The sequence below is a fragment of the Saimiri boliviensis genome, chromosome 11 (genome assembly GCF_048565385.1).
Source record: "Saimiri boliviensis isolate mSaiBol1 chromosome 11, mSaiBol1.pri, whole genome shotgun sequence".
In the NCBI taxonomy this organism is placed as follows: domain Eukaryota; kingdom Metazoa; phylum Chordata; class Mammalia; order Primates; family Cebidae; genus Saimiri; species Saimiri boliviensis.
The window spans coordinates 91,751,932-91,762,661 of record NC_133459.1 but is presented as its reverse complement, the minus strand read 5'-3'; the positions used below and the strand labels follow the sequence as shown (position 1 = coordinate 91,762,661).

Below are 10,730 nucleotides of genomic sequence, written 5' to 3'. Positions count from 1 at the left end.
AGTTGCTCAAAGCTTTTCTTATGCCTCAGGAAGACTGAGAAGGCATTGACCCTGCTGGGTTGATGGACTCATGGAAAAAGAAAGTTTCCTTTTGCCTGCCCAGTTTCCTTATCAGCTAGGAATGATGCACATTTTCCATCTCACCTCCTCCTTTTTTTATACAGCAAAGGAAAAAAGATCACTAACTTTTATTTAGTTTTCTTAAACATCAAAGTTAAATATGCATATAGTTCAAAGAATCAAATCGTTCTAAATTACTAATTACAAGAAATAACATTCCCCTACTCCACCTCTTCATTTCCCACTCCTCAGAAGAAATTACTTTCAATGCTTTAAATTTCTGGGGGGAAGGAGGGACGATGGTAATCATTGTATACCTAAATAGCTACTTCTTAATTTTCTGTATTGACTTTCTGCTGTCGAAGACGGGGATTCAGTTTTCACCTCTTCCTATAACGTGCACATGTATTTTCTAGGCTTATATTTCTATGTCATTATTAAACTGACACTCAGTGTTTATATTACTATCAAATAAATGCTATTCACACCTCACACAAACTCAGTAATCTTTTTTCCTTTGCTGTATGGAAAAGGGAGAAGTGTTGTGTAATAAATTATGATCACTTTCTTCAAAAACGTTTTGCTTTCTCTGGGGTAAAATAATTGTCTCATTGTTCATTTGCCTAGTTTTCCTATGCACACGTCACTCATTTAATCCATACTCTTCTCTAGTAAGTCTCCTCTCAATATGTCCAAACGAACTTGGTATTTCATCAATTTCATCTGGAAGAGAGCTCTTCCAGAGCCTACTGATGTGCTCCTGTCTGGGCTGATTGACCTCTAGGCCTGCTGTACATCTGTCATCCTGGGACTTCCCTCCACCCACATCCTGGGGACTCTCTTCACCTCTGTGTTGAGTGCTCTGGTTCCTGAATTCCACTTCTTCCCCTTTCTTGACTCACAACACTGTTTTGGTGGAGCACATTCTTCAGTAGTTGCCTAAGAGAGAGTGCAGGGAAGATGTAACATTTGCCTTCAGTGCCCTGCCCAGATTCTCTTAGCGCTTTGACATCCGGGCCTTCGAAACTGCTGGCACATATGTCTCTTTGCCTGAGAGCGTTGTCTAGCTACTGAAAGTTGGCTCAGGAAGTGTTGGAGAATTAACCCCCTTTTCCCTGGGACAGACCCTTAACCAATGACTGATGAGAGTTAGTAGATAAAGATCCCAGCTCACTCAACCATGAGGGGTTTAACCCTGAAGCATGCTTTCTATACAGGCCTCCCAGAGTTCCCCAGTGGAGTCAAGTTCCACTTCACAGTAACTTGCTAGATAAATTAACTTCTGTACGACCCTTTTCTCGTTTCTTTACTCCTCTACAGATGTTACCTGGGATCATCTCCCCAGTACACTAATTTTGCTCTTATATTTTTTATTTTCCGTCTCTTTTTGCTTTACTTTTTACTTTCCAAATCTACTAAGCTTTTTTATATTTTTGCTATCATATTTAAATTCTAACTTTTTTGTTCTCTAAATGTTCCTTTTAAAAAATAGCATTCTGTTCTTCTTTTATATATGCACCATGTCTCTTATTTCTCTGGAGATACTATTAATAATATTTTTTGTTTGTTTGGTTTCTTTCAGTGATGCTGTTGTTTCTGAATTATCTTTAGGGCATTTCTCTCCAGCATGTCAGGGTTTCAGAAAAGGCTGTCCTTTCCCAATATTCAAGCTGGCTGTCAGGGTTCCCTAAGTAATGGAAGACAGCATAAGGCAATTTATTGATAATCTCCTGTTTCTTCCCAGCATGCTGTCCTTTCACACAATAGTGCCTTGCCCCTTCTCCGTCTTTCTCTTCCACCAGAAAAACCTCCGTTCTTGGACATCATGGGGAAGGGGCAATCCATCTAACAGCAAGAGGGAGAGGGGGCCTGGGGCTTCCATTGTTTCCTGAGCTGATTTTCAATTCAACCTACTGTTTTTAGCCACAGCTTCACCCTTACTTCCAAAAGTACCTGGTGCCACCAACTGCTGAGCATTTGAGAGATTCTGAAATGTCAAGTGAGTTGCTTTAGCTTTCTCATATGCAGGTTTTGGATTCAGCTTTTTTAGGTCTCTTGATTCGATTACCACTCATTCATCTATATTCTAGCTTTTATTTGTTTATTTATTTTATTGGAGGTGCAGTCTCTCACCCAGGCTGGAGTACGGTGGCTTGATCTCGGCTCACTGCAACCTTCCCCTCCTGGTTCAAGTGATTCTTCTGCCTCAGGCTCCCACGTAGCTGGGACTACAGGCACTTGCCACCGTGCCTGGCTAATTTTTGTATTTTTAGTAGAGGTAAGTTTTTACCGTGTTGGCCAGGCTGGTCTTGAACTCCTGACCTCAAATGATCCGCCTGCCTCAGCCTCCCAAAGTGCTAGAATTACAGGCATGAGCCATCGTGCCTCGCCTTATGTTCTGGCTTTTAAAATCATCTCACTCTTGTCCTTTTTATATTTTTTTGTCCTGGTAGGTTTATCCTTAAAAAATATTTACCAAAATTCTTACTTGCCTACGCATAAAGAAACTCTGGAAACAAAACATGCATAAGACACGAGTAACAGTCCTTATTTCTGGACAGGGAGAAAGTGGGAACTGAGTTGATGGGAGACATACATGAGGGAAACTTTTCAGGTTGTACCTCTTTGTATTTTTCTGGTTTTAAATCCATGTAAATCTATGTATCACTTGATCAAAACATTAAGTTTTGGTTGACATCTAGGAGGGAGTGGAGCATGTGTTTAATGTGCTGTCTTTAACCAAGTCTCAAGTGTTGTTTTTCTAAATTAGCAGCTTCAATGTTGAAACCATGAGAAGCTACCCAGCCAAAAGCCATTCCAAACAAATCCAGAGCCATAAGCAAAAATATAGACAAATTTGGCTTTGTGAAAATTAACGATTTATGCAAAGCAAAAACCAAAACTCAAATAAAAAAAGGGCAGAAGACCAAAAACAAATTGGGAAACAATATTTGCAGCAAGCGTGACAAAAGGCTACTTTACTTTAAAATATGGAATTTTGACCAGGTGTGGTGGCTCACACTTGTAATCCTAACACTTTAAAAGGCTCAGGCAGGACCGTGTGCTGTGGCTCACGCCTGGAATCCTAGCACTTTGGGAGGCCCAGGTGGGTGGATCACTTGAGGTCAGGTGTTCAAGACCAGCCTGGCCAACATGGTGAAACCCCGTGTCTATTGAAAATAAAAAACAATTTGCCAGGAATGGTGGCACATGCCTGTAATCCCAGCTACTCAGGAACTGAGGCAGGAGAATTGCTCAAACCTGGGAGGTGGAGGTTGCAGTAAGCTGAGATTGCACCACTTTGCTCCAGCCTGGGACACAAAGTGAGACTCCATCTCAAAAAAAAAAAAAAAAAAAAAAAAGTTGTTGGGGGTTGCTGAGGCAGGAGAATGCCAGATCTCCAGGAGTCTGGGTGACAAAGCAAGAGCCTATTAAAAAAAAAAAATGGAGTTTTTACAAAGCAATTAAACACAGATGAAAATCCAGTAGAAAACAACAGTGGTGGCTTATGCCTGTAATCCCAGCACTTTGAGAGGCTGAGGCAGGCCAATCACCTGAGGTCAGGAGTTTGAGACCAGCCCGGCCAATATGGTGAAACCCCATCTCTACTAAAAATATAAAAGTTAGCCGGGATTGGTGGTGCGTGCCTGTAGTCCCAGCTACTCAGGAGGCTGAAGCAGGAGAATCACTTGAACCAGGGAGGTGAAGGTTGCAGGGAGCTGAGATAGCCCAATACCCTCTGGCCTGGTGTCAGAGTGAGACTCTGTATTTAAAAACAAAACAAAACAAAACAAAACAAAACAGGTAAAGGACTTGAATACACTATACAGGTAAATAAATACAAATGGCTTTTAATATAGGAACAGTGTTCAGCCTCACTATCAGAACAATGAGAAAATCAGTTTTCACCTGTCAGAATAGCAAAATTATAAAATCTGATCATATACATTGGTGAGGTAAAGATTTGGTGAGATGGGAGTCTCAAATATTTTTAGTAGGATTAAAAATTGTTACTAAATTTGCAGTGCATTTTGGTGCTGTCAAAATTTGAAAGTTATATTTACCTTTTGACGCTGCAACTTCATTATCAGACATGTTTCTGTGAATCTGCTTGAACTGAACATGAAGACATATTTACTTGCTCACTCTGGCTGCACATATGATAAAATTGGAAGGATACAGAGAAGATTGTCATGGCCTCTGCACAAGGATGACATGAATGAAGCATTCCATATATATATATGTATATATATATATATATACTTTTTTTTTTTTTTTTTGAGATGGAGTTTCGCTCTTGTTACCCAGGCTGGAGTGCAATGGCGCGATCTCGGCTCACCGCAACCTCCGCCTCCTGGGTTCAGGCAATTCTCCTGCCTCAGCCTCCTGAGTAGCTGGGATTACAGGCACATGCCACCATGCCCAGCTAATTTTTTTTTTTTTTTTTGTATTTTTAGTAGACACGGGGTTTCACCATGTTGACCAGAATGGTCTCGATCTCTTGACCTCGTGATCCATCCACCTTGACCTCCCAAAGTGCTGGGATTACAGGCTTGAGCCACCGTGCCCGGCCCCATATTTTTTAAAAATACATATTTACACTGATATTTCTTGCAGTATTATTTGTAGTCACCAAAACTGTAAGCAACCCAACCCTGCTTATAATAAGACACTGGCTGCATAAATTATAGTGTATTCATTTAGAGGGCTACTAAGCAGCCAGGTACAGTCACTTATACCTGGAATCCCAGGACTTTGGGAGGTCGGGATGGGAGGATCAGTTGAGGCCAAGAGTTTGAGACCAGCCTGGGCAATATGGCAAGGCCTGACTCTACAAAAGAATAAAAAATTAGCAGAGAGCGGTGGCACACACCTGTTGTCCCAGCTACTTGGGAGGCTGAGGCAGGAGGATCCCCTGAACTCAGAAGTTAGAGGTTGCGGTGAGCTATAATCACACCACTGCACTCCAGCCTGGGAGACAGAGCAAGACCCTGTCTCTAAAAATAAAAAGAATAAAAAGAATGAGGCAGCTTTATACTTATAGAATTATCTCTAATGTGTAGTGTTAAATTTACAAGAAAACTATGGAAGAGTGTATATGGAGTGATTCTATTTGAGTGATTTTTAAGTAAATTTTCTTAAATACATAGATGTGCTTGTGTACGTAAGAAACAAATCAGTATGACTACCTCTAGAGAAGAAAACTGGGAAAATGAGGGATCAACAAAGGGAAGGAGAGTTTTTTTCCCCTTAAAAACATATGTGTGTGTGTCTATATATAATCTCCAAGTGCATGATTTTCAAAAATAATAAGCCCATTAGTTAACGTTTTTTTGGTCGCAAGCAACAGAAACAACCTGTAGTTAATTTAAGCAGTAAATGAATTTATTTTAAAATATTAGGTAGTTCACTGCTCTCCAGGAGGAATAGAAACCCAGGTCTGGAGGCTACATAGCCAGAAGCAACACCTAAAATTGTACTTCAGAACAATATCATGAAGTCATCAATGCCTCCGCTGCGTGGAAATCATGGCTCAGTGAATGCCCCAAGCCTGGATGCTGGTCCCTGCTGCTAGAACCGCCAGGACCACCACCACTGTAGCATCTGGAAAAGGAATGTTCTTATTACAACTAACACCATTGTCTGCTGCAGAACAGATTTGGCAGCTTTTGCTGTTTGAAGTCACTAGTTCCTGAGTCAAACACCGATCCAGATCCTTATGCCTATGCATACCTGTAAGGGAAGCGGGAAAGTAAGTATCTGACATTTTCAGCTTCTAAAGTAAAAGGTTGTTCTCTGTATATCCCATCAGAACCTATAATGTGATGAATGCTTCAAAATATGGAGCATTTAGATAACAGAGGTGGAGAGAGAGAAAGAGAGAGAGAGAGAGAGAGAGAGAGAGAGAGGAAAATAAAGAAGGAAGAAGGAGTTTCACATCAAAAAAGCATTGTTTTCTAGTGGTGAAAACAAACTCAAGTAAAGTCTGGGAAAACTCAAGTGACCAGGATTACTCAATGAGAGTTTCCGATTATGTGATTAGGGTCTCCCAGTCCGGGGTCTAATCCTCCATAGAATGTTCAGGTATTATTAGGACTTCAGCCTAATACTTCATACTCTAACGCAGTATCAAGATGCAGATTTGCTTCTGGTAGGGCTTCTTCTTGAAGAAACTGGTGCTACTTATCACAAATAGTAAACATTTGTATAGGACTTTAATTTTTTGAATTTTTATTTTTATTTTTATTTTACTTTATTTTATTTTATTTGAGACGGAGTTTCGCTCTTGTTACCCAGGCTGGAGTGCAATGGCGCGATCTCGGCTCACCGCAACCTCCGCCTCCTGGGTTCAGGCAATTCTCCTGCCTCAGCCTCCTGAGTAGCTGGGATTACAGGCACGCGCCACCATGCCCAGCTGATTTTCTGTATTTTTAGTAGAGACGGCGTTTCACCTTGTTGACCAGGATGGTCTCGATCTCTTGACCTCGTGATCCACCCGCCTCGGCCTCCCAAAGTGCTGGGATTATAGGCGTGAGCCACTGCGCCCGGCCTGAATTTTTTTTTTTTAATAGTAAAATAGTTTATTTTAAAAAAACAAATATATAGAAGGATTTAATGTAAATGGTAAAATTCCTACCTTTATCTAGCTCTCCTACTCCTGAGGAATAATCAGTATTGAAAGTATGCTGAGTATCTTTCTTTTTCTATGTGTATACACATATGTTTGTCTGTATTTATAGACATACACATACTGCATATATAACCTTTTAGACCTTGCTTTCCCACTGTGTATGCATCATGGATAACTGACACTTCAATACCAGTAAGTTACTGCTAGGTTGAGAAACACCACCTGGAGACACAGTGCCTGAGGAGAGGATGTCACAGACCATGAAAGGCTTGGTGGTAAGGTGATATTTTTGGTTCGGTGAGCCTCATGGTGTCACTCAAAGAACAAATTGCCTCAGGAAGAAGACGACTAACTATAATCAGCGATGCTTCAAAACACGAAGGAACCTCCAAAATAATCTCGTTCAACTTCATTTGTAGGTGAGGAACTATTTTCCTGGGAATTGGGGTGATTAGGGACCTTGTCCAAGATTGCCCATCCGGGAGAGTGACAGAGTTGGGACTTCTTACTTTTTCCAAGACCCTGGCTCATTGCATTGTGTTTCATTGCTTTCTGCAACTTTCAGAAGAGAGGGAGGGTAATAGTTTGAAAACACACATATGCTCAGATTACATTTGATTTCTCAGAGTGTAGTGCTGGTGTTCCCTGCCTGACCTTGCGTCCCTGAGTTCTTCCATGAAGTTCTACTTTTAGCTTTTCTATTGCGTATAATATGCCTTATTAATGATCTCCTTGGGGACTACGAATCTTGTACTTTTCAGTCTTTTTATGGCAATTTTCACTCTTTACTAACACAGCTTTATTGTTTGTCCAGGTCTTGGGAGAATATTGACTAAGACCTAATATTATATCAGATGGATGACAAAAGGAGGGGATAAACAAGAAAGACAAGTTGACATAGATGCCAAATTCATTTAATCAGGGAAATGTCATCTAGTGCTAGGTCATGAGGAAGGGGTAGAACACTCATAAAAAGACACGTCTTCTGCCCGTAGGAGCTTACTTTCTAGAACAGTTACTTCTAGTCTCTTTTCTTCATACCACTTCACCAAAAAAAAAAAAAAAGAAAAAAAAAAGAAAGAAAGAAAAGAAAACCAGAAAACCAGCATATATGCCTAATAATTGCATGTTTACTATAAATCATATATGTTCTGCTGTGACATATTAATACTGATAAAGCCTAACTTTGTTAATATTTTAGATTTAAAAATAAATGGAAGAAAGCATTCACATATGTTTTTCTCATACTTCTATGTACCATTTTGGGAACTTCACTTTGGAGTCTACTGTTCCAACAAGAGAATCAGATGAACACCCAAAATACTAGAATGCTTGAGATTGTGAAGAGGGCTCTAATATCGGGGTAAGCAAAATATGCTTAGGGCATCAGGAAGCATTGCCATAGGAAAGGAAGGCTGAGGATATTCAAGGACTTCTGACCTACTCCATAGGCACAGCATCCCTAGGCATGGGGAAGGGATTAGTGCCAGGCGTGCTTTGCTTGGCTGGAATCTGCTCATGAAGGCTGCACACGAAGACCTACCCCACTCCAGAAGCATCTATTTCCTGACACCTCAAGCATGTGAGGGCTTAATAAATAACATGACATGCCATGGTGATAGGGACAGACCTGTTTGACCCATAGCTCGGAGCCTTGGTGGAGTAGCACGTACTGTGGGTGTGGAGCTGGGAAGCTGAGCTAAATCCTAGCTATCTTACTAACCAATTGTATGACTCTAGTCCTTAAACTCTCTGAGCTTTAATTTGCTCATCTGTAAAATGGGAAAGACAAATACTTTCCAGGACTATTTACAATTTCTAACATTTGTTGTTTTTTGGTGTGCATTACAGGTATCATCTCATGAAATCCTCATAACTAAACAATCAGGTGGAGCTATTATTGTTCCCCTTTTGCAAATGCGGAAACTAAGTTTTAGAGTAAATCATCTGCTTGCAAGATTACGCAGCTAGCATGTGTAGAGATGGGATTCTGAGGCTCGCTGGACTCTGGAGTCAATGTCCTACTCGCTGTACTTGGCTGCCGACCGTGAACACACTTCATGAACTCTGAAGTACAAACAAGGTACAGAGTGTAAGATTTAGTCATTGTCCTCAAGTCTAAATTCAAACTATGTTTATCTATACAGTTTACAGGGCTTCTTTCTTTTTCTTGTTTTGAGACCTCTCTGTTGCCCAGGCTGGATGGAGTGCAGTGGTGCGATCTCGGCTCAGTGCAACCTCTGCCTCCCGGGTTCAAGTTAATTCTCTGCCTCAGCCTCCTGAATAGCTGAGATTACGGATGGCCACCACCACGCCCTACTAACTTTTTTTTGTATTTTTAGTAGAGACGGGATTTCATCATCTTGGCCAGGCTCATGATCCACCTGCCTCGGCCTCCCAAAGTGCTGGGATTACAGGCGTGAGCCACTGTGCCCAGCCTATTTGTAAAGTTTTAAAGTTCAATGAAATAGGATTTGGTTAGAATGAAAAGGTGGAGAAAGAGAATTTCAATGTTAGTTGCCTTATATTTAGTGACTTACAACAATATGTGATTATCTGGAAAGAGTACTCGGTTAGCAAGAAGAAAACCAGTTATTTCCCATACTTGCTCTGAACCTTAGGCACTTCATTTAAGCTGTTTTTCACTCATCTATTGGAAGTCCTGATGAATGAGCTCTAAAGGGTCTTCTTGCCTGATAACGCTCAAACTCCATTCTCAAAACTTCCTGCAGTCTGGAGTCTCCCTGCCCTCCATAAAGAGGGCGGGACAGAGGCATGTGGATAGGGAGGTGATCCTCAGGTCAGCTAGGGCTTACTCAGACAAGGTCCTGTGGGGCAACAGGGAGAGTGGATGGGGACTCCAGCCAGAACCCTGGTGGGATGGGCCAGTAATTATAAGGAAACGTTGCAGAGAAAGTTTCTGTTGTGGTTGTTCCCTTTGTTTACTTTAGGCAGTTCTGTCATTTTTTAACTGACCCTTCCCAGATGAGATCGTCAGTTTTCAGCTGGGTAGTCAGGCCCTTGAAACTGATGGGGTATTTGAATCCTCTGTGGCTCAGTTGCTGGAGGGAGGCCAGGGCAGCTGAAACTACACCCCCCACCCCCCTTCAGGGAAGTGAAGCCAGGGCTACAAATTTGCTGACAGTGGCTGGTGGCCTGTAAACCCAAACATCCTCCTCTCCTCCGCCTCGCCTCGCCTCGGTGTAGCAATGTGAAAAAAACAAAGCCATGAGCTTTCCAGAGCAGGGGAAGGCTCTGGCCTGATTCCCTTCCAGCAACTCCCCCCTGTACTTCGGCTCACAGCCACACCACACAGTACAAGGTTATAGTTACAGCTGAAAACTGCTGACGTCTACTTTCTGGTTGTTGTACAAATAATAATAATTAATAGAACACACACCAAAAAACACACTTTTCTTCGTGGCTAAAGATTCACATAGTCGAGTCAAACCTAAATAAATGTACTTGCTTTGCTTTTCCTGTTTTCTTAAGTTTGAATAATAGTTGTATAGCTGTTTAAGAATCAGACAGAAGGAAAACTCATCTGCTTAGTACTTTTCCTAAATTGTCCAGTTTCTTTTGCCTTCTGAATACCAAAAAACAGAGTCTTTTATTCGTAAGATTAGAAACTTCTGGCCAGCAGGTCTGAGTAAGGCTGAGCTGAAGTGGGATGAAGCCAGGTGAAATGGCCTGCCTTTTTAAATTATAGAATTTTAAGCATTGATGGGACTCAAAGTTACTACATTCTACCTCTTCATTTTGCAGATGAAGAAACAGTCCCGAGAGGTTAGGATTTGCTTAATGTCACACAGCCTGTATCGGAGGGAAACCCAGAAGCCAGGTCTCCATACTCCTAGTCTGGCACTCTGTTGTGTGTGTGTATATATATATATACACACACACACACACACACACACATGCAGAGCATATATATATATATATATAAAATCTCTCTCCATTCTTAGAGAGGACTTGTGTATTGAATATATATATACTTAATATATTATATATATTAAATAATGTATAATATATAATCTAT

At 41.2% G+C, this 10,730-nt stretch overlaps 1 pseudogene; it reads left to right on the top strand.

The window, feature by feature from the left end:
• Positions 1-4,200: 4,200 nt before the first annotated feature.
• Positions 4,201-4,299, top strand: LOC120360561 (U6 spliceosomal RNA; annotated as a pseudogene).
• The last annotated feature ends 6,431 nt before the right edge of the window (positions 4,300-10,730 follow it).